A 23,170-nucleotide genomic window follows, 5' to 3' on the forward strand; every position below is an offset into this window, starting at 1 on the left:
GTGGGAAAATATATAAAACTTTTCTCCATGTTTGGTCAGGAAGATGTGTACTAGGTTATCTTGTTCCATGTATACCAAAGATATTTACACTAGCAAGGGAATTTCCAGGAAGATGGGAGAGCAGGGAGATTCAGGACTCACTTCTCTTCCAAAAGAGCTAGTGAAGAGTCAGAAACTGTCTGTAACAACTGTTCTGGAGCTCAGGAGGCCAAAGAAGCATTATACAGCATCCAGAGAATGGTGTATGGAAAAGGCTGAGAAACTGTGCTAAAAACTGTATGTACAACATTATGATTATAATAAAAGTCAATGATTATACACAAAAAATATATATAATGTGTTGCATTTAAAATGTTTAAAAATACATATAAAATCAAGGGATAAACTTTAACATTGTCAAATTCTCTTGTGCATTCAAACCAGGCCTTGAATACATTACAGGTTGCCTCTCCATGTGAGTTATTGGCTAGGCTGGTCACTGACTCCTCAAATAAAAAATTTTGCTATGCTTCTGGTTGTGCTCCTGAAGTTGACAGAAAATATGTTGCAGTTTCAAGCTCCTGCAGCAACCAATGATGGCTCAGTATAGCCAAGCATACAATGGATATCACCTCCAGACTGGTACTCTTCCATAGTGCCAGAGAGCACTGTGCACTAGGCCAGTAAAATACTGGAAACTCTCTTTAGGATCAATGATGCTCTGACTTACTGTGTGAAGAACATGCTAAGTGGAGCCATGATTACTAGGATACTGTAAGTAAAATTTAAACACAATTGGCATTATGGCCTGCACCCATGGAGAGATAACATGTAAAGTATTACAAACCTGAAACTTAAAACTATTAATTGCAACTCAGAATCCTTATGCATGAAGTAATACATTAATTATATTAAATGCTGTACTTTCATCTTGTTCTAGATATATGCCTAATAATTATATTATCTTTTCTATTCTGGACCAGGCACAAAAGTACATTAGACATGTTAAATTCCTGGTAACTTCATTTTCTAAATAGTTAATAAATATGTCTAAAATAAGGTGGCAGTCTTAACTGAAAACAACTGGGCCACCAGTGGCTTGCAGGTAGCCAGTTAATTGGTGCCAGGCTCAGCCACCCTACTACTCTACTGTACTCTACTGTGTAGCAAAAATGAGGCTTGCTTGCTAGTGATGGGTCACCTATTGAACAGTCAAAATTACCAGAAATATTCAATTAAAACCAAAATGTAAAAACACTTTATTCTGTAGTTCTGATCACTCCCACACTAAAATTAAGGGAATTTCCAACTTGGTGCACTAATCCTGAATGAAACCAACTGCCCAAAAGGTGCCAGTTCACCAGAAGCACCTGATGAAGCACATGAGTGCCAATCATTAAACAGCCTGGAATGCATCTTTAAAACAAAGCTAATAAGACAGATTCCCATGTGCTGACAACAACAGAAGCGGACAAAGAAGAGGATGCAGCAAACAGACACAGAGAACAGACAACCGGGGTGGGGGGGGGGGGCAAGGGGAGAGAAATAAATAAAGTAAATAAATCTTTTTAAAAAAACTTTATAGATAGACCCATCAAATCTTACTCAACTTTAACCATAAAAATTCCTTTTCCACAAACCTTCTGCACTTTCTGTATTCATTCAGGTTTGGTCCCACATTTTACTCTTTCTTAAAAACCAATCATTTTGTGCTATACATTTTACATAAGTTACCAAAATGATTTTGGAAACTGTCTCCAAGCAAACTTCTTAAAACATACAATTACTTTCAACACTAAACAAACTTGTTAAAATAATGATTCAGTTTGCTTATATGCAAATATAACATTTCTTCACTTTAAATACTTAGTAGCATGCAATAGTAGAAACAGTCCTCTAGAAACAAGTTGGCAGGTAACGCTGATTGCCTACATGTTTTCCTGTTACTCACATTACTTTTTGTTTTTATTATTAATTCAGTCTATGTTTAATAATGACTCTTTGAAATTAGCTATTTAAACACTGTAAATTTAAACAATGCTTTCACAAACTTCTTATAATTATTTTTTAACTATGTAGGTTATAATTACTTTAAGAGAAATTTCACCTTCACAGAAACATTCCTTTACATAAAGTTACCACAATAGCTTCTACAATTTGCCACATGTTTTCAAGTCCTGTCCTGTATATATTCATTCTGATCTTATGAAAACTAGCCATCTTCTTTTAGGACAAACCCACTTTTTCAAGCAAACTTATTAAATTTTAGTCAGCACTCCCATGAACTTTTTACCGTTTAAAATATTCATTTAAGTTTTATATCTTTTATTTTATCCTGTGAAGAAAAAGAAACTATTCATTTCGATTTAGGCAAGAACTATTATGTATGAAGAGACTTATAGTAATTTCATTAACCAAGACTTATCATTTTTATCATGGTAGAGATCTCATTAACATGTAACCTTATGTATTAATATAAATGCTTATTTAATTTTTGGTCATTTGAATAGAGATTTTGTAGAAATTTTTATTTATCAATTCATTTTACCACCCAGAGATATTAAAATATATACTGACATTAAACAGATAAACACAAAAACAATTACATACAACACACCAACAGAAACATAAAATTTACAATTTGACTCATAACTCTTACTTTTTTGGTGTAGTTGTTTTTAAGTTTTTCATCATTTCACATCTTAGATTTTACTGCTTTTAAGGTTTCTTCTGGAATCTTGTTGCCTGTAACATGCAAGCTTATTCTTGGAAATACTTTTATTATTTATCACCAATGAGTTAAGATAACTTGAGCAGCATAAATGCAGTTAAGCTTTTAGTTGTTAAACAGTTAACACAAATTTTTGGGTTACTACTCTTTTGCACTACACCGAGATTTGAAGTTCCGGAGTAAGCTATTGACTCAAAACTGAACATTCTTTTTAACACCTTGATTAAAAATTTGTACTAATTTTATTAATTTGGCCTGTTGCAGAAGCAGAGAGATTCAATAATTGTGTACGGAAGGCCAGGGCACAGTAATAATTTTGGGAAGAAAAAATTTACTAACAATCGACCAGGCTCAGGAACTCTTGTTGAAAACCCTGAGCCCCAAATAAGATTTTTGGGTTCTTTTTATGCAGAGGAAGAGTCAAATGATGCTTTGTTTGAGTACAAGATAAGCTTGAGTTAACACATATTTCTTACATTCCAGGTAGGCTTGAATTAACATATTTAGTTTGCATCCTTCTTGAATATTCAAAGTTTATAGAGCCTATATCACTTAATTGCTTTTCCAGGACCAGAGTGGTTGGCATGGTTACCAAAGGCAGGGCTGCAGTTCTTATTATCTGATATTCACAGCTTGGGTTATTTATGAAGAGACACACAGCCCCCACCCATAGCCTATATCAGGCTAAATAGGCCCAAACAGAATCAGCATGGAAAGAAAACAGAACACCAGTGTTGCCATATTTTCCTCCTCTTCCAGGATTTTAACTCTATCAGCCCCCACTAGCCCATGACCACATTATCATGTAGGCAGCAGGGGTTTGCACAGTTGCTGCCAGAATATTTTCCTTATCTTTGTTAACACTTTAACAGAGAGTTTTCTTATAAGCATGATTTCACTAACAAGGGCTTTATTTAGCACTTTTGCCTGTGTGGAATGTTGTATTTGTTGCAAAGGCTCATAGGCTCCAGTGCCCATAAGCATGTCCAAGGTAAGAGCCACATTGTGAGCCTGATTATGCTCAGCATGAGCACTGCATTCTTCAAACCAATCACTTTTCCATAAAGGATAATTGCCCCTCCTCAAGCAAGTTTTAACTGAAACCATCCAATCTTTGGGACAACGAGGATCTTCCCCTACTGATTCTATCAAGGATAAAGTGAACAGGGCAGTAAGTCCCTATGTGCTACAAACAGATTTCAATTCTTTTAACAACTTAAAAGGAATGGGTTCATGCAGATGTAACATATTGACCAGGATTGTTGGGATCAGGGTGTTCTATGGCAGAAAAAGAGTAAATTGAGAAACATCCTAGCCATGCATCAAGGCGCACTGGTTACCAGCCTGTAGGGAGACAGAAGAGGAGGGACCAAAGCTACAGGAGACACTAGGGAAGGAGAACTCATGATACGGGGAAGGCACCAACAGGGGCACCTTTCTGCAACACTTGCTGATCCTCCAAAGATGATTGTGACAGCTGCCATTGGATGGTGGCAGGGGTAGAATCACAATTGTCTGCCACCCAGAAACCAAGGACAAGTCTACTGGAGAAAATCTAAAAATTGTTCTAGCTGTTGGGTAGTTACCTTAGAACCTCAGTCAGACAACAGTGCCTTCAACATTTGGGCATACATATCACGTTGAGAAAAAGTGTGATTCCCCAAGATTCACACCTGGTGAACAGACCCAAACTTATGGGCCATGGCCTATCATCTATCCCTTTCAATGGTCTCACTGCAGCCAACAACATAAAGGATAGGGCCTCCTCACCTGCTGCATCCAGATTGCTTGAAATTACCCAGTGTCACGGGAGCCTGTTCTGGCCACACATGCCATGACACGTCGAGGGCAGTAGCAGCCAAACAGCCACTGTGCAGTCCCTAAAAAAAGGAGGTGAGAAAGTGAAGAAATGAAAGACACAAAATAGCAGGGAAAAGGTAGGCTGTGAGGAACCTGCAGGAGGACAGAAGCTACCTAAGGAACCCAGGTTAATCAGGCACATGGATTTAAAAGACATCAACACACTCAGGAATTCCCAGTGGAAAATCTGGTTCCAAGGTAACTGCAAATACAATAGATATTCTTCTTTTAAAGAGCCCTCAGATGAGAGTGCCCAGGAAATCAAATTCACAACTAGAATATTTTATTCAACAAAAACTTGACTCAGGATTATCTATTTCTTATACTATATTCTTCCTTGTGAAATTCCGAAATGGCATTCCAGGTGTCAACAGACCCTGTTACAAGGACAGTGACACTGGAGTATTAGAGAACATCTTAAAATTTTGAAAGAAAAGTTTATTGTGATCTCTGTATCATGAAAATAAGAGCCAAAAGAAGAAATGAAAGAAAAAGCAGCTTCACTGCGGAAAGTGAGAGCCAAATTACTACCACTAGGTGCAACTGTTGGAAAAGAATTGTTTCTTCATCACACTTGCTGGAGGGCAGGGGGCTGGAATTCAAGGTAGGGGGAGAGGCAGAGACCATTCCAGAAGGGGCTGTGGAGAAAGGGAACCCTGGGCCAGATCTGGGCTGATGGAAGACCCTCTCTCCCTCCGAGAGCTCCCCTGGTCCAGGCAGAGACGCTGGGTTGGGCAAGGCTGCCAGATCCCTCTTCAGAGGGGGTTTTGTCACCCACCAAAGTACCCTCCCGGAGGCCTCGTCCAGTGGGGGCCTACCTAGGGCCGACGTTGCCCTGCAGGTCTCTCCTCAGCAATGGTCACAGACATGCTGTCTACCATCTCTGTCACCTCCACCTTTCACCATGGGACACGCAGCATTGCCTACCCGGCCTTGCCTTTCACACCCGGGGACTGAGGGCTTCTACCTTGGCTCCCTGACAGGCCAGCAGAGGCCTGTCTCCCAGAGAGGAGAGGCTCAGAGACTTACCTCTTCCTGGTCAATGACAACTCTTCCTCTGGGTGTCCTTTCTGGGATGAGAGGGGCCCTGAGGGCCCGCAAAACAATCAGCAATGAGCCTGCCCTTTCTCCTCTCGCCCTCCTTTCCGGTACCCTGCGAATGAGCATTTTTCTTTTCTCCGGGTTCGGGGGACCAAAATCGAAGCTGCTTACATATTGGGTTGTGAGAATTGTCCGTGGAAATAATTCACACTCACCTGCTCTGTGGTCAAGTGGGCTTACAGGCCCACGTGTTCCAGGCAGGAGGTACACCAGAAGCAGCCATCGTGACCGTCCAAAGCGGTCATATGGGTTGTTTCGGATTTGACGCGAGTCATAGCGATCGGTGTCTGGGGGTGGAAAAAAAAAGAACTCATCCTCTTTGCACATTTTGCTCTGCCAGGGCATGCCATACAAACAGGTGACTTCCCTATTGATGGTCATTCCAAGCTACCACAGTAGGCAATTCAACAGGTCTGCTGTCAAGATTTCGAAACTAAAGCAGATACACCTGCTCGCCGAGGAGGCGCAGCTGGCTAGTCGATCAAGCCACCGGCGCTGGTGCTCCTGAGAGCTGCGGGTACGCCCAGGTCTAGGCCGATGGCATGTACCTCGGGCTTCAGTGCCCAGCCAGTAGGCCCTACTTTGGGATACGTGCTCCTGCATGGGGTGGAGTCGGATTCAGGTGGGACTTCCCTACACACGCCTCTTTTATCCCTTTGGCCGAAACTGACTCTGGCACTGGGGTTTTGTGCACGCTCAGGAGACTTTAATCTCTGGACAAACCCTGTGCCAGCTGGAGACTTGAGCGTGAGCACGGTGGCAACACCCACACTGCAGTCCACTGAACTAAACCAGGTCAGCGAAGAGAGAGGAGAAGATGGTCAACTCCACAGCAGGAGGCAATAGTGCCGACACCTGCCAGCGGGAGACCCGCCCCCCACAGCCCTGTGGGATCTAAGCCCCCTCTGGCTGCACCAGCTGCCTCCATCCCGCCCAGACTTCTGGGGCGCCCAGCGGTGGGCGCGGGAGTGCCGCCCACGCAGTGCGTCTCCCGCCGCCCTACCCCGCTCCCCGCTCCCCGCTCCCTGCCCTCCGTCCGCCCGTCCGGGCCGGGTCCCAGGCGCAAGGCGCCCCCGCCCCGGCACGCACGCGCCCTTCCCCCGCCCCCAGAAGTCTCGCCCCGCCCCCACCCATCCCAGCCCGCCTCGCCTCTTGGCTTCAGAAGGCAGACTGCAGTGTGGGGTGCCCAGGGGGGCTGGGCGGGAGGGGGTGGGGGTTGTGGGGAGAGCCGCTGGCGCGAGGTGCGGTAGGCGGGGAGTGCGGAGACAGTCGGCAGTCGTGAGGAGGGGGCGTTTTCTCCAATCGGGAGTTGTCCCCCGCGGTAGTGTCGGGACAGATGCGGCCATTACGCGTCCTGCCGAAACCCACCTAGTGCACTTCCGGGAGCGTGTCGACTGCCGGGAAAACTCGTGCGCTGCGGGGAAGCGGGGTTCCCAAATGTACCCACCGAAAGCCACGAAGAGGCCACGGGGTGGAGAGGGGTCGCTGATGTGGGGGGAGCCTGCTGGGTGGGGGCCGGGCCAGAAGAGAACCTCTGCTATTGTGTCCCGGACAATTGCTTTCTCGTCTGTGGATGAGGAGAAGGGAAAGAGACGCAAGCAGCTCCAGGAACGGGAAAGCGGCTCGCTGGCCGCAAGACAGAGCGCAAAACTACCACCGCTAGGGGCCACTGTTGGATAAGAAATGTTCCTCCCTCACACCTGCTGGAGGGCAGGGGGCCTGCGGGGAAGGCAGGGGGAGGGGCTGGGCCCCTTGCCCGAAGGGGCTGTGGGGGAGGGGACCCCTGGGCCAGACCTGGGGCTGATGGGAGACCCTCTCTCCCTCCGAGAGAGCTCCTCTGGTCCAGGCCGAGACGCTGGCTTGGGCCAGGCTGCCGGGTACCTCTTCAGAGGGGTTCCCTCGCCCACCCAAGTCCCCTCCCGGAGGCCTTGTCCAGCGGGGGCCTACCTAGGGCCGGTGTTGCCCTGCAGGTCTCTCCCCCGGCAATTGTCACAGACACGCTGTCTGCCATCGCTCTCACCTCCACCTTTCGCCAGGGGAAACAAGGCCTTCCCCCACCCACCCACCCCCCCGGGTGCCTGAGGGCTTCTGCCTTGGCTCCCTGCCATGCCTGGAGAGGCCTGTCTCCCAGAGAGGAGAGGCTCAGAGTCTTCGCTCTTCCTGGTCAATGACCTCTCTTTCTCCGGGTGTCCTTTCTGGGACGAGAGGGGCCCCTGAGGGCCCGCAAGACTCTCAGCAATGAGCCTGCCCTTTCTCCTCTCGCCCTCCATTCCGGTACCCTGCGAATGAGCATTTTTCTCTTCTCCGGGTTCGGGGGACCCACAACGAAGCTGCTTACATATTGGGCTGTGAGACTTGTCCACGGAAATCATTCCCGCTCACCTGCTTGGCAGTCAAGTGGGTTTACAGGCCCACGTGTTCCGGGCACGAGGTACACCAGAAGCAGCCATCGTGACCGTCCAAAGCGGTCGTATGGGTTCTTTCGGATTCGACGCGAGTCATAACGATCGGTGTCTGGGGAAGAAAAAAAAAAGAAGAAGAACTCATCCTCTTAAACACATTTTGTTCTGCCGGGGCACGCCATGCATCCAGGCGATTTCCCTATTGATTGTCGTTCCAAACTACCAGAGCAGGCAATTCACCAGGTCTGCTGTCAGCATTTCCAAACTAAAGCAGATACACCTGCTCGCCGAGGAGGCGCAGCTGGCTAGTCGATCAAGCCACCGGCGCTGGTGACCTGAGAGCTGCGGGTACGCCCAGGTCTAGGCCGATGGCAGGTGCCTCAGGCCTCGGTGCCCAGCCAGTGGGCCCTACTTTGGGATACGTGCTCCTGCATGGGGTGGAGTCGGATTCAGGTGGGACCTCCCTAAACACGCCTCTTCTATCCCTTTGGCCGAAGCTGACTCTGGCACTGGGGTTTTGTGCACGCTCAGGAGACTTTAATCTCTGGACAGACCCCGTGCCAGCTGGGACTTGAGCGTCAGCACGGTGGCAACACCCACACTCCGGTCCACTGAACTCCACCAGGTCAGCTAAGAGAGAGGAGAAGATGGTCCACTCCACAGCAGGAGGCAATAGTGCCGACGCCTGCCAGCGGGAGACCCGCCCCCCACAGCCCTGTGGGATCTAAGCCCCCTCTGGCTGCACCAGCTGCCTCCATCCCGCCCAGTCTTCTGGGGCGCCCAGCGGTGGGCGCGGGAGTGCCGCCCGCGCTGTGCGTCTCGCGCCGCCCTATCCCGCTCCCCGCTCCCCGCTCCCTGCCGTCCGTCCGCCCGTCCGGGCCGGGTCCCAGGCGCAAGGCGACCCCGCCCCGGCACGCACGCGCCCTTCCCCCGCCCCCAGAAGTCTCGCCCCGCCCCCGCCCGTCCCGGCCCGCCCCGCCTCTTGGCTTCAGAAGGCAGACTGCAGTGTGGGGTGCCCAGGGGGGCTGGGCAGGAGGGGGTGGGGGTTGTGGGGAGAGCCGCTGGCGTGAGGTGCGGGAGGCGGGGAGTGCGGAGACAGTCGGCAGTCGTGAGGAGGGGGCGTTTTCTCCAATCGGGAGTTGTCCCCCGCGGTAGTCCCCGGACAGATGCGGCCATTACGCGTCCTGCCGAAACCCACCGAGTGCACTTCCGGGAGCGTGTCGACTGCCGGGAAAATTCGTGCGCTGCGGGGGAGCGGGGTTCCCAAATGTACCCACCGGAAGCCACGAAGAGGCCACGGGGTGGAAAGCGGTCGCTGACGTGGGGGGAGCCTGCTGGGTGGGGGCCGGGCCAGAAGAGAACCTCTGCTATTGTGTCCCGGACAGTTGCTTTCTCGTCTATGGATGAGGAGAAGGGAAAGAGACGGAAGCAGCTCCAGGAATGGGAAAGCGGCTCGCTGGCCGCAAGACAGAGCGCAAAATTACCACCGCTAGGGGCCACTGTTGGATAAGAAATGTTCCTCCCTCACACCTGCTGGAGGGCAGGGGGCCTGCGGGGAAGGCAGGGGGAGGGGCTGGGCCCCTTGCCGAAGGGGCTGTTGGGGAGGGGACCCCTGGGCCAGACCTGGGGCTGATGGGAGACCCTCTCTCCCTCCGAGAGAGCTCCTCTGGTCCAGGCCGAGACGCTGGCTTGGGCCAGGCTGCCGGGTACCTCTTCAGAGGGGTTCCCTCGCCCACCAAAGTCCCCTCCCGGAGGCCTTGTCCAGCGGGGGCCTACCTAGGGCCGGTGTTGCCCTGCAGGTCTCTCCCCCGGCAATTGTCACAGACACGCTGTCTGCCATCGCTCTCACCTCCACCTTTCGCCAGGGGAAACAAGGCCTTCCCCCACCCACCCCCCCCCCCCCCGGGTGCCTGAGGGCTTCTGCCTTGGCTCCCTGCCATGCCTGGAGAGGCCTGTCTCCCAGTGAGGAGAGGCTCAGAGTCTTCGCTCTTCCTGGTCAATGACCTCTCTTTCTCCGGGTGTCCTTTCTGGGATGAGAGGGGCCCCTGAGGGCCCGCAAGACTCTCAGCAATGAGCCTGCCCTTTCTCCTCTCGCCCTCCATTCCGGTACCCTGCGAATGAGTATTTTTCTCTTCTCCGGTTTCGGGGGACCCACAACGAAGCTGCTTACATATTGGGCTGTGAGACTTGTCCACGGAAATCATTCCCGCTCACCTGCTTGGCAGTCAAGTGGGTTTACAGGCCCACGTGTTCCGGGCACGAGGTACACCAGAAGCAGCCATCGTGACCGTCCAAAGCGGTCGTATGGGTTCTTTCGGATTCGACGCGAGTCATAACGATCGGTGTCTGGGGAAGAAAAAAAAAAGAAGAACTCATCCTCTTAAACACATTTTGTTCTGCCGGGGCACGCCATGCATCCAGGCGATTTCCCTATTGATTGTCGTTCCAAACTACCAGAGCAGGCAATTCACCAGGTCTGCTGTCAGCATTTCCAAACTAAAGCAGATACACCTGCTCGCCGAGGAGGCGCAGCTGGCTAGTCGATCAAGCCACCGGCGCTGGTGACCTGAGAGCTGCGGGTACGCCCATGTCTAGGCCGATGGCAGGTGCCTCAGGCCTCGGTGCCCAGCCAGTGGGCCCTACTTTGGGATACGTGCTCCTGCATGGGGTGGAGTCGGATTCAGGTGGGACCTCCCTAAACACGCCTCTTCTATCCCTTTGGCCGAAGCTGACTCTGGCACTGGGGTTTTGTGCACGCTCAGGAGACTTTAATCTCTGGACAGACCCCGTGCCAGCTGGGACTTGAGCGTCAGCACGGTGGCAACACCCACACTCCGGTCCACTGAACTCCACCAGGTCAGCTAAGAGAGAGGAGAAGATGGTCCACTCCACAGCAGGAGGCAATAGTGCCGACGCCTGCCAGCGGGAGACCCGCCCCCCACAGCCCTGTGGGATCTAAGCCCCCTCTGGCTGCACCAGCTGCCTCCATCCCGCCCAGTCTTCTGGGGCGCCCAGCGGTGGGCGCGGGAGTGCCGCCCGCGCTGTGCGTCTCGCGCCGCCCTATCCCGCTCCCCGCTCCCCGCTCCCTGCCGTCCGTCCGCCCGTCCGGGCCGGGTCCCAGGCGCAAGGCGCCCCCGCCCCCAGAAGTCTCGCCCCGCCCCCGCCCGTCCCGGCCCGCCCCGCCTCTTGGCTTCAGAAGGCAGACTGCAGTGTGGGGTGCCCAGGGGGGCTGGGCAGGAGGGGGTGGGGGTTGTGGGGAGAGCCGCTGGCGTGAGGTGCGGGAGGCGGGGAGTGCGGAGACAGTCGGCAGTCGTGAGGAGGGGGCGTTTTCTCCAATCGGGAGTTGTCCCCCGCGGTAGTGCCCGGACAGATGCGGCCATTATGCGTCCTGCCGAAACCCACCGAGTGCACTTCCGGGAGCGTGTCGACTGCCGGGAAAATTCGTGCGCTGCGGGGGAGCGGGGTTCCCAAATGTACCCACCGGAAGCCACGAAGAGGCCACGGGGTGGAAAGGGGTCGCTGACGTGGGGGGAGCCTGCTGGGTGGGGGCCGGGCCAGAAGAGAACCTCTGCTATTGTGTCCCGGACAGTTGCTTTCTCGTCTATGGATGAGGAGAAGGGAAAGAGACGGAAGCAGCTCCAGGAACGGGAAAGCGGCTCGCTGGCCGCAAGACAGAGCGCAAAATTACCACCGCTAGGGGCCACTGTTGGATAAGAAATGTTCCTCCCTCACACCTGCTGGAGGGCAGGGGGCCTGCGGGGAAGGCAGGGGGAGGGGCTGGGCCCCTTGCCGAAGGGGCTGTGGGGGAGGGGACCCCTGGGCCAGACCTGGGGCTGATGGGAGACCCTCTCTCCCTCCGAGAGAGCTCCTCTGGTCCAGGCCGAGACGCTGGCTTGGGCCAGGCTGCCGGGTACCTCTTCAGAGGGGTTCCCTCGCCCACCCAAGTCCCCTCCCGGAGGCCTTGTCCAGCGGGGGCCTACCTAGGGCCGGTGTTGCCCTGCAGGTCTCTCCCCCGGCAATTGTCACAGACACGCTGTCTGCCATCGCTCTCACCTCCACCTTTCACCAGGGGAAACAAGGCCTTCCCCCACCCACCCCCACCCCCCCCGGGTGCCTGAGGGCTTCTGCCTTGGCTCCCTGCCATGCCTGGAGAGGCCTGTCTCCCAGAGAGGAGAGGCTCAGAGTCTTCGCTCTTCCTGGTCAATGACCTCTCTTTCTCCGGGTGTCCTTTCTGGGATGAGAGGGGCCCCTGAGGGCCCGCAAGACTCTCAGCAATGAGCCTGCCCTTTCTCCTCTCGCCCTCCATTCCGGTACCCTGCGAATGAGTATTTTTCTCTTCTCCGGTTTCGGGGGACCCACAACGAAGCTGCTTACATATTGGGCTGTGAGACTTGTCCACGGAAATCATTCCCGCTCACCTGCTTGGCAGTCAAGTGGGTTTACAGGCCCACGTGTTCCGGGCACGAGGTACACCAGAAGCAGCCATCGTGACCGTCCAAAGCGGTCGTATGGGTTGTTTTGGATTTGACGCGAGTCATAGCGATCGGTGAATGGGGAAAAAAAAAAAAAAAGAACTCATCCTCTTAAGCACATTTTGCTCGACCGGGGCACGCCATACAAACAGGTGACTTCCCTATTGATGGTCATTCCAAGCTACCACAGTAGGCAATTCATCAGGTCTGCTGTCAAGATTTCCAAACTAAAGCAGATACACCTGCTCGCCGAGGAGGCGCAGCTGGCTAGTCGATCAAGCCACCGGCGCTGGTGCTCCCGAGAGCTGCGGGGACACCCAGGTCTAAGCCGATGGCAGGTGGCTCTGGGCTTCGGTGCCCGGCCAGTGGGCCCTACTTTGGGATACGTGCTCCTGCATGGGGTGGAGTCGGATTCAGGTGGGACCTCCCTACACAAGCCTCTCTGTCCCTTTGGCCGAAGCTGAGTCTGGCACTGGGGTTTTGTGCACGCTCAGGAGACTTGAATCTCCGGACAGGCCCCGTGCCTGCTGGGACCTGAGCCTCAGCACGTTTACAACACCCACGCTCGGGTCCGTTGGACTTGCCCAGGTCTGCTAAGAGGGAGGAGAAGATGGTCCTCCCCACAGCAGGAGGCAATAGTGCCCGACACCTGCCAGCGGGAGACCCGTCCCCCACAGCCCTCTGGGATCAAAGCCCCCTCTGGCTGCACCCGCTGCCTCCGCCCCGCCCACTCTTCTCGGGGCGCCCTGAGGTGGGCGCGGGGGTGCCGCCCGCGCTGTGCGTCTCTCGCGCCGCTCTACCCCGCTCCCCGCTCCCGGCTCCCTGCCGGGTCCCAGGCGCCCGGCGCGCAGGCGCCCCTCCCCCGCCCCCGGAAGACTCGCCCCGCCCCCACCCGCCCCGCCTCTTCGCTCTGCAGAAGACAAACTGCAGTGTGGGGGGCCCAGGGGCGCTGAGCGGGGGGGTGGGGGGAGTGCCGCAGGCGCGAGGTGCGGGAGGCGGGGAGTGCGGAGACAGTCGGCAGTCGTGAGGAGGGGGCGTTTTCTCCAATCGGGAGTTGTCCCCCGCGGTAGTGCCGGGACAGATGCGGCCATTACGCGTCCTGCCGAAACCCACCGAGTGCACTTCCGGGAGCGTGTCGACTGCCAGGAAAACTCGTGCGCTGCAGGGGAGCGCGGTTCCCAAATGTTCCCAGCGAAAGCCACGAAGAGGCCACGGGGTGGAGAGGGGTCGCTGACGTGGGGGGAGCCTGCTGGGTGGGGGCCGGGCCAGAAGAGAACCTCTGCTATTGTGTCCCGGACAGTTGCTTTCTCGTCTGTGGATGAGGAGAAGGGAAAGAGACGGAAGCAGCTCCAGGAACGGGAAAGCGGCTCGCTGGCCGCAAGACAGAGCGCAAAACTACCACCGCTAGGGGCCACTTTTGGATAAGAAATGTTCCTCCCTCACACCTGCTGGAGGGCAGGGGGCCTGCGGGGAAGGCAGGGGGAGGGGCTGGGCCCCTTGCCCGAAGGGGCTGTGGGGGAGGGGACCCCTGGGCCAGACCTGGGGCTGATGGGAGACCCTCTCTCCCTCCGAGAGAGCTCCTCTGGTCCAGGCCGAGACGCTGGCTTGGGCCAGGCTGCCGGGTACCTCTTCAGAGGGGGTTCCCTCGCCCACCAAAGTCCCCTCCCGGAGGCCTTGTCCAGCGGGGGCCTACCTAGGGCCGGTGTTGCCCTGCAGGTCTCTCCCCCGGCAATTGTCACAGACACGCTGTCTGCCATCGCTCTCACCTCCACCTTTCGCCAGGGGAAACAAGGCCTTCCCCCACCCACCCCCCCGGGTGCCTGAGGGCTTCTGCCTTGGCTCCCTGCCATGCCTGGAGAGGCCTGTCTCCCAGAGAGGAGAGGCTCAGAGTCTTCGCTCTTCCTGGTCAATGACCTCTCTTTCTCCGGGTGTCCTTTCTGGGACGAGAGGGGCCCCTGAGGGCCCGCAAGACTCTCAGCAATGAGCCTGCCCTTTCTCCTCTCGCCCTCCATTCCGGTACCCTGCGAATGAGCATTTTTCTCTTCTCCGGGTCGGGGGACCCACAACGAAGCTGATTACATATTGGGCTGTGAGACTTGTCCACGGAAATCATTCCCGCTCACCTGCTTGGCAGTCAAGTGGGTTTACAGGCCCACGTGTTCCGGGCACGAGGTACACCAGAAGCAGCCATCGTGACCGTCCAAAGCGGTCGTATGGGTTCTTTCGGATTCGACGCGAGTCATAACGATCGGTGTCTGGGGAAGAAAAAAAAAAGAAGAAGAACTCATCCTCTTAAACACATTTTGTTCTGCCGGGGCACGCCATGCATCCAGGCGATTTCCCTATTGATTGTCGTTCCAAACTACCAGAGCAGGCAATTCACCAGGTCTGCTGTCAGCATTTCCAAACTAAAGCAGATACACCTGCTCGCTGAGGAGGCGCAGCTGGCTAGTCGATCAAGCCACCGGCGCTGGTGACCTGAGAGCTGCGGGTACGCCCATGTCTAGGCCGATGGCAGGTGCCTCAGGCCTCGGTGCCCAGCCAGTGGGCCCTACTTTGGGATACGTGCTCCTGCATGGGGTGGAGTCGGATTCAGGTGGGACCTCCCTAAACACGCCTCTTCTATCCCTTTGGCCGAAGCTGACTCTGGCACTGGGGTTTTGTGCACGCTCAGGAGACTTTAATCTCTGGACAGACCCCGTGCCAGCTGGGACTTGAGCGTCAGCACGGTGGCAACACCCACACTCCGGTCCACTGAACTCCACCAGGTCAGCTAAGAGAGAGGAGAAGATGGTCCACTCCACAGCAGGAGGCAATAGTGCCGACACCTGCCAGCGGGAGACCCGCCCCCCACAGCCCTGTGGGATCTAAGCCCCCTCTGGCTGCACCAGCTGCCTCCATCCCGCCCAGTCTTCTGGGGCGCTCAGCGGTGGGCGCGGGAGTGCCGCCCGCGCTGTGCGTCTCGCGCCGCCCTATCCCGCTCCCCGCTCCCCGCTCCCTCGCTCCCCGCTCCCTGCCGTCCGTCCGCCCGTCCGGGCCGGGTCCCAGGCGCAAGGCGCCCCCGCCCCGGCACGCACGCGCCCTTCCCCCGCCCCAGAAGTCTCGCCCCGCCCCCGCCCGTCCCGGCCCGCCCCGTCTCTTGGCTTCAGAAGGCAGACTGCAGTGTGGGGTGCCCAGGGGGGCTGGGCAGGAGGGGGTGGGGGTTGTGGGGAGAGCCGCTGGCGTGAGGTGCGGGAGGCGGGGAGTGCGGAGACAGTCGGCAGTCGTGAGGAGGGGGCGTTTTCTCCAATCGGGAGTTGTCCCCCGCGGTAGTCCCCGGACAGATGCGGCCATTACGCGTCCTGCCGAAACCCACCGAGTGCACTTCCGGGAGCGTGTCGACTGCCGGGAAAATTCGTGCGCTGCGGGGGAGCGGGGTTCCCAAATGTACCCACTGGAAGCCACGAAGAGGCCACGGGGTGGAAAGGGGTCGCTGACGTGGGGGGAGCCTGCTGGGTGGGGGCCGGGCCAGAAGAGAACCTCTGCTATTGTGTCCCGGACAGTTGCTTTCTCGTCTATGGATGAGGAGAAGGGAAAGAGACGGAAGCAGTTTCAGGAACGGGAAAGCGGCTCGCTGGCCGCAAGACAGAGCGCAAAATTACCACCGCTAGGGGCCACTATTGGATAAGAAATGTTCCTCCCTCACACCTGCTGGAGGGCAGGGGGCCTGCGGGGAAGGCAGGGGGAGGGGCTGGGCCCCTTGCCCGAAGGGGCTGTGGGGGAGGGGACCCCTGGGCCAGACCTGGGGCTGATGGGAGACCCTCTCTCCATCCGAGAGAGCTCCTCTGGTCCAGGCCGAGACGCTGGCTTGGGCCAGGCTGCCGGGTACCTCTTCAGAGGGATTCCCTCGCCCACCAAAGTCCCCTCCCGGAGGCCTTGTCCAGCGAGGGCCTACCTAGGGCCGGTGTTGCCCTGCAGGTCTCTCCCCCGGCAATTGTCACAGACACGCTGTCTGCCATCGCTCTCACCTCCACCTTTCGCCAGGGGAAATAGGCCGTCCCCCACCCACCCCCCCCCCCCCGGGTGCCTGAGGGCTTCTGCCTTGGCTCCCTGCCATGCCTGGAGAGGCCTGTCTCCCAGAGAGGAGAGGCTCAGAGTCTTCGCTCTTCCTGGTCAATGACCTCTCTTTCTCCGGGTGTCCTTTCTGGGACGAGAGGGGCCCCTGAGGGCCCGCAAGACTCTCAGCAATGAGCCTGCCCTTTCTCCTCTCGCCCTCCATTCCGGTACCCTGCGAATGAGCATTTTTCTCTTCTCCGGTTTCGGGGGACCCACAACGAAGCTGCTTACATATTGGGCTGTGAGACTTGTCCACGGAAATCATTCCCACTCACCTGCTTGGCAGTCAAGTGGGTTTACAGGCCCACGTGTTCCGGGCACGAGGTACACCAGAAGCAGCCATCGTGACCGTCCAAAGCGGTCGTATGGGTTCTTTCGGATTTGACGCGAGTCATAGCGATCGGTGAATGGGGGAAAAAAAAAAAAGAACTCATCCTCTTAAGCACATTTTGCTCGACCGGGGCACGCCATACAAACAGGTGACTTCCCTATTGATGGTCATTCCAAGCTACCACAGTAGGCAATTCATCAGGTCTGCTGTCAAGATTTCCAAACTAAAGCAGATACACCTGCTCGCCGAGGAGGCGCAGCTGGCTAGTCGATCAAGCCACCGGCGCTGGTGCTCCCGAGAGCTGCGGGGACACCCAGGTCTAAGCCGATGGCAGGTGGCTCTGGGCTTCGGTGCCCGGCCAGTGGGCCCTACTTTGGGATACGTGCTCCTGCATGGGGTGGAGTCGGATTCAGGTGGGACCTCCCTACACAAGCCTCTCTGTCCCTTTGGCCGAAGCTGAGTCTGGCACTGGGGTTTTGTGCACGCTCAGGAGACTTGAATCTCCGGACAGGCCCCGTGCCAGCTGGGACCTGAGCCTCAGCACGTTTACAACACCCACGCTCCGGTCCGTTGGACTTGCCCAGGTCCGCTAAGAGGGAGGAGAAGATGGTCCTCCCCACAGCAGGAGGCAATAGTGCCCGACACCTGCCAGCGGGAGACCCGTCCCCCACAGCCCTCTGGGATCAAAGCCCCCTCTGGCTGCACCCGCTGCCTCCGCCCCGCCCACTCTTCTCGGGGCGCCCTGAGGTGGGCGCGGGGGTGCCGCCCGCGCTGTGCGTCTCTCGCGCCGCTCTACCCCGCTCCCCGCTCCCGGCTCCCTGCCGGGTCCCAGGCGCCCGGCGCGCCCGCCCTGGCGCGCAGGCGCCCCTCCCCCGCCCCCGGAAGACTCGCCCCGCCCCCACCCGCCCCGCCTCTTCGCTCTGCAGAAGACAGACTGCAGTGTGGGGGGCCCAGGGGCGCTGGGCGGGGGGGGTGGGGGGAGTGCCGCAGGCGCGAGGTGCGGGAGGCGGGGAGTGCGGAGACAGTCGGCAGTCGTGAGGAGGGGGCGTTTTCTCCAATCGGGAGTTGTCCCCCGCGGTAGTGCCGGGACAGATGCGGCCATTACGCGTCCTGCCGAAACCCACCGAGTGCACTTCCGGGAGCGTGTCGACTGCCGGGAAAACTCGTGCGCTGCAGGGGAGCGCGGTTCCCAAATGTTCCCAGCGAAAGCCACGAAGAGGCCACGGGGTGGAGAGGGGTCGCTGACGTGGGGGGAGCCTGCTGGGTGGGGGCCGGGCCAGAAGAGAACCTCTGCTATTGTGTCCCAGACAGTTGCTTTCTCGTCTGTGGATGAGGAGAAGGGAAAGAGATGGAAGCAGCTCCAGGAACGGGAAAGCGGCTCGCTGGCCGCAAGACAGAGCGCAAAACTACCACCGCTAGGGGCCACTGTTGGATAAGAAATGTTCCTCCCTCACACCTGCTGGAGGGCAGGGGGCCTGCGGGGAAGGCAGGGGGAGGGGCTGGGCCCCTTGCCCGAAGGGGCTGTGGGGGAGGGGACCCCTGGGCCAGACCTGGGGCTGATGGGAGACCCTCTCTCCCTCCGAGAGAGCTCCTCTGGTCCAGGCCGAGACGCTGGCTTGGGCCAGGCTGCCGGGTACCTCTTCAGAGGGGGTTCCCTCGCCCACCAAAGTCCCCTCCCGGAGGCCTTGTCCAGCGGGGGCCTACCTAGGGCCGGTGTTGCCCTGCAGGTCTCTCCCCCGGCAATTGTCACAGACATGCTGTCTGCCATCGCTCTCACCTCCACCTTTCGCCAGGGGAAACAAGGCCTTCCCCCACCCACCCCCCCGGGTGCCTGAGGGCTTCTGCCTTGGCTCCCTGCCATGCCTGGAGAGGCCTGTCTCCCAGAGAGGAGAGGCTCAGAGTCTTCGCTCTTCCTGGTCAATGACCTCTCTTTCTCCGGGTGTCCTTTCTGGGACGAGAGGGGCCCCTGAGGGCCCGCAAGACTCTCAGCAATGAGCCTGCCCTTTCTCCTCTCGCCCTCCATTCTGGTACCCTGCGAATGAGCATTTTTCTCTTCTCCGGGTTCGGGGGACCCACAACGAAGCTGCTTACATATTGGGCTGTGAGACTTGTCCACGGAAATCATTCCCGCTCACCTGCTTGGCAGTCAAGTGGGTTTACAGGCCCACGTGTTCCGGGCACGAGGTACACCAGAAGCAGCCATCGTGACCGTTCAAAGTGGTCGTATGGGTTGTTTTGGATTTGACGCGATTCATAGCAATGGGTGAATGGGGGAAAAAAAAAAAAAAAGAACTCATCCTCTTAAGCACATTTTGCTCTACCGGGGCACGCCATACAAACAGGTGAATTCCCTATTGATGGTCATTCCAAGCTACCACAGTAGGCAATTCATCAGGTCTGCTGTCAAGATTTTGAAACTAAAGCAGAAACACCTGCTCGCCGAGGAGGCGCAGCTGCCTAGTCGATCAAGCCCCGGGCGCGAGTGCTTCTGAGAGCTGCGGGGACACCCAGGTCTACGCCGATGGCAGTTGGCTCTGGGCTTCGGTGCCCAGCCAGTGGGCCCTACTTTGGGATACGTGCTCCTGCATGGGGTGGAGTCGGATTCAGGTGGGACCTCCCTACACAAGCCTCTTCTGTCCCTTTGGCCGAAGCTGAGTCTGGCACTGCGGATTTGTGCACACTCAGGAGATTTCAATCTCTGGACAGGCCCCGTGCCAGCTGGGACATGAACCGCAGCACTGTTGCGACACCCACTCTCTGGTCCACTTCATTTCCCCAGGTCACCTAAGAGGGTGGAGAAGATGGTCATCCCCATAGCAGGAAATCAATAGTGACAACACCTGCAAGCAGGAGAATCCTCCATCAGCCATGTGGGTTCTAAGCCCCATCTTGATTGAGAGCTGGAGTGGACATAAACACCCCAGGGTCCACAGTATGCATGCCTGAAATATGCCTTTGGTTCGTTTCTTCATGGAATTCTAATATATATTGACAGCAATTGCAGTCTGCAAGTGTTTGGCTTCTTGGGTTTTGTCCTCTTGAAGGATGTGGACTGTTTTGTGCTTTTCCCTCCTTCATTGACACCCGGCATGGTACCGCAGGAATTCAAAATAGGCAGAAGAGGTTTCCAAGCTGGAGCATCTGGTTCTTGCCACAGTCATCAAGAAGGGCAGAACTTCCACAGACTCATTGTGGTTATCCGGCCAGTCAGGTTTGCATGCATGCACCAGTGTGGACTTGGCACTGGCCAAGTGACCCACAATGCCCACTTTGAGTCTGGGACAGACAGCCTTACTGTCCTCTCCTGGCTGTTGACAATGGCATCATCAATGGCCCTCACCTGTTGGTGGATCTCTGCAGCAGTGGCTTGTGCTCCAGCTCCAGCACCTCACCAACGGAGTGGATGCAGGGCTGGACCAAGCCGAAACCCAGGATGGGGCCCGCCCGAAAGCCAAGGGCGGCCAGCTGCTGCTGGTTGTTCACGGTGCTGGCACCATGCCCAGAATCCCATGCCTCCCACTGCCCTTCACCGCCGCTGTCTCCTCCACTGCTCCAGCCCCATGACCCCGTGCCTGCGGACCACCAAGCCTGGTGCTCCACTGCCCCTGGGAACCCAGGCCCTTGGGCAGTGGGCATGCCAGGAACCAGAAGGAAAGCACGGGCTGAGCAGGAATTGGCCAGGCCTGCAGGCTCACTTCCTGGACAGGCCATGCGCCCAGCGATTGCTCGGTCCCGGGCCCAAGGATAGCATTCCACCCTGGAGCACGGTGGTCCTGGTGGAGGCTCGTGGTGCTCCTTCCCCTGCTTTGGCCACCTTCAGGCCTCAGTACTGCTAGACTGATTAGTCAGGACCACCCTGGTGACTGCAGGCCCAACACCCTCTTTCTTATCCAGCACTTTTGCTCTGCTCCCTCTGCTCCCTCTGCTCCCTCTGCTCCATTGGCTCCCTCTACTCTCTCAGCTCCCTGTCTTTGGGCACCTGGCACCGCATGTGTCTGCTCCTTCTTTGCTTATCCCCCTACTGCACCATGTCCGCCCCCCCACCAAGCCTTCATGCTCCACCTGCCAATCCCTGGACTGAGTCTCCTGGGCCAGCCACGTGGTGAGTCCTAGCCTTCCTCCTCCCTTGGTCACAGTCCCCCACACATCTAGGACCTGACCTCATTCTATTCCCACCCCACCGCAGGGTTTAATCATTGTTGTGGAGACAGTGGCCATGTCAGTTACTGAGGGCAGGAGTGAGAAGAAAAGTGTTACGTGGGAGCAGTTTCTGGTCTTGGTGTCATCCTGACATATATTGAAGGGACAGATGCAGGACATTTTTTATCCTATAATAAACCACTGGATGGCCTGGGGGAGAGCAGGAACCACAGTGTAAGTTATGGACCGTGGGGCCTGGCAGTGCTCCAGGGTGTATACCCCAAATGCAATGAATGTGCCTTTCTAAGGAAAGGGGATATTGATGAGGAAGGAGTGGGGGTGGGGTGGGAAGGGAATGGGGATAGGGTATCTGTGAACTTATGTTTTTTAATATTTTGTGTGATTTCTTTATGTTTTAAGGAAATTATAATTAAAAATTGAAAAAAAAAAGAGGGAAAAAATGGAAAGCCTCAGAGTATGCATCCTGGAACCGGCTCCCAACAGCGCAGCCACCACTGCACAGGACTGGGTCTACAGGGGCCTGCCTGTCTTCTCTTGATCCCCGGAGAGACTCCATGAAATGAGCAAATGTATCCAATCATTCCTCACTCCATCGCCTGCAAGAACCTGCACCTCTGTCTTCAGGGTGTTATCCTACCCTGTGGGCTGAAACTTGTCTCCTGGGTCCTCAGACCAAACAACTGCTATGAGCTTCCTGGGCACCGGAGACAATGGCATGATGCAGCAGAGGGGCTGTGGACTGACATTGGGGTCTCTCTCTGTCCCATTTCCCTCCCAATCACGAGAAGGCTTGACCTTGGGGAGGGCCCCTGTAATGCCCCTGCCCCTCCAGGACACCTCTGGATAGCAGTGAACACCCAGGCAGAGCACACAATGTCCATTCCAAGCCCACATGACTGAGAGGAGGGTGGATGACACCCTATGGCCCAGCAGGATGCCCTGGACTCCAGGATGTATGGTCAGCAGGGCCTATAGTACAGCAGGGGTTTACTACAAGTGCCCAGGTGCAGACAAGGCTTAGGTCAATGGTCAATCAGTGACAGCTTAATACAAGCACCACAGTTCCTGGCCACAGGAAGAGTGCAGCCCAAGCAGCTGTGCACCGTGGGAGCCCTGCAGCCTCTCTGCTGTGGGGCAGGGCTGGTCCCATCTTCACATCCATCCAGGATCTGGGCCCTGCTCATGCCTTCACAGACAGCATCCTGGGGCAGAACCCATTCTCCCCTCTGGGTCATGGCAGTGGTCCCTCACTGGCTGTTGTCTCCATGCATCAGCTCAATGTCCACCTTCATGACAAAGTCTTCTATTGGACCAGCTCTGCTCTGACCCTCCAGAGGCTCCATCTCCCTTCTAAGAAAGTCAAGCTTCATCCAGCAGCTACAGATGGGACCCAGCTCCCAACATCTCTCTGACCTACCTGACCCCTGACTACCACTGTTTCAGCCCTGGCTTCCTGTCCTCTCCTTGATATGCCAAGCACATGCCTCCTGGATCCTGGCTCTGGCCACCATCCTGAGCCCTTACAGACATCAAACACATGCTCTTCCTGCCTCTGAATGTAGCTATCTGACCTTTCAAACCACTGGGAAACCTGCTCCAGCATGGCAGGGATGGTTCATGGCATTGCTCAGGTGTTTATTGCCTGAATCACCAAGGGACCCTGGAGTGGCTGCATGCCTGGCTCACCAAGATGCTCACGTCCTTGTTGCCACTGTCCTTGGCCAGGATGACCCAGACAAAGCAGCAGTCATCCATGCTCTGTTTGAGGTGCAGTCAAGAGTTGTGGCACTTGTGGCTGATCCGCTTGGCACTGGTTTTGATGGAGAAGGAAAAGGAATTTCCCCCCAATGGTGATGTGACTTTTAAAAAGCTCTGTGATAATGAAGAGGTCAACTGCCCCAATGGTGGGGGACAGAAGATCAGCCCAAGGCCTGGATCCTCAGGGTACTCTGTGCTGCTCTATGAGTTCCATTTCACTCTACAGGGACTGTAAGAGTCAACAGTTCTTGACCTCTTGTGGACATGGAGAGCACCCAAC

The 23,170-nt window shown here is 56.0% G+C and overlaps 1 long non-coding RNA gene across 1 annotated transcript; it reads right to left on the minus strand.

Moving 5' to 3' along the window:
• Positions 1 to 13,576: 13,576 nt before the first annotated feature.
• LOC131280276 (uncharacterized) lies at positions 13,577 to 17,008 on the minus strand. The gene is made up of 4 exons (XR_009187789.2): positions 16,916 to 17,008; positions 15,901 to 16,099; positions 14,669 to 14,800; positions 13,577 to 13,857 (listed from the first exon to the last, which is right to left on the minus strand). It is a non-coding gene; the product is annotated as an uncharacterized lncRNA (long non-coding RNA).
• Positions 17,009 to 23,170: the final 6,162 nt, after the last annotated feature.

The sequence above is a fragment of the Dasypus novemcinctus genome, chromosome 2 (assembly GCF_030445035.2).
Source record: "Dasypus novemcinctus isolate mDasNov1 chromosome 2, mDasNov1.1.hap2, whole genome shotgun sequence".
Taxonomy (NCBI): Eukaryota; Metazoa; Chordata; class Mammalia; order Cingulata; family Dasypodidae; genus Dasypus; species Dasypus novemcinctus.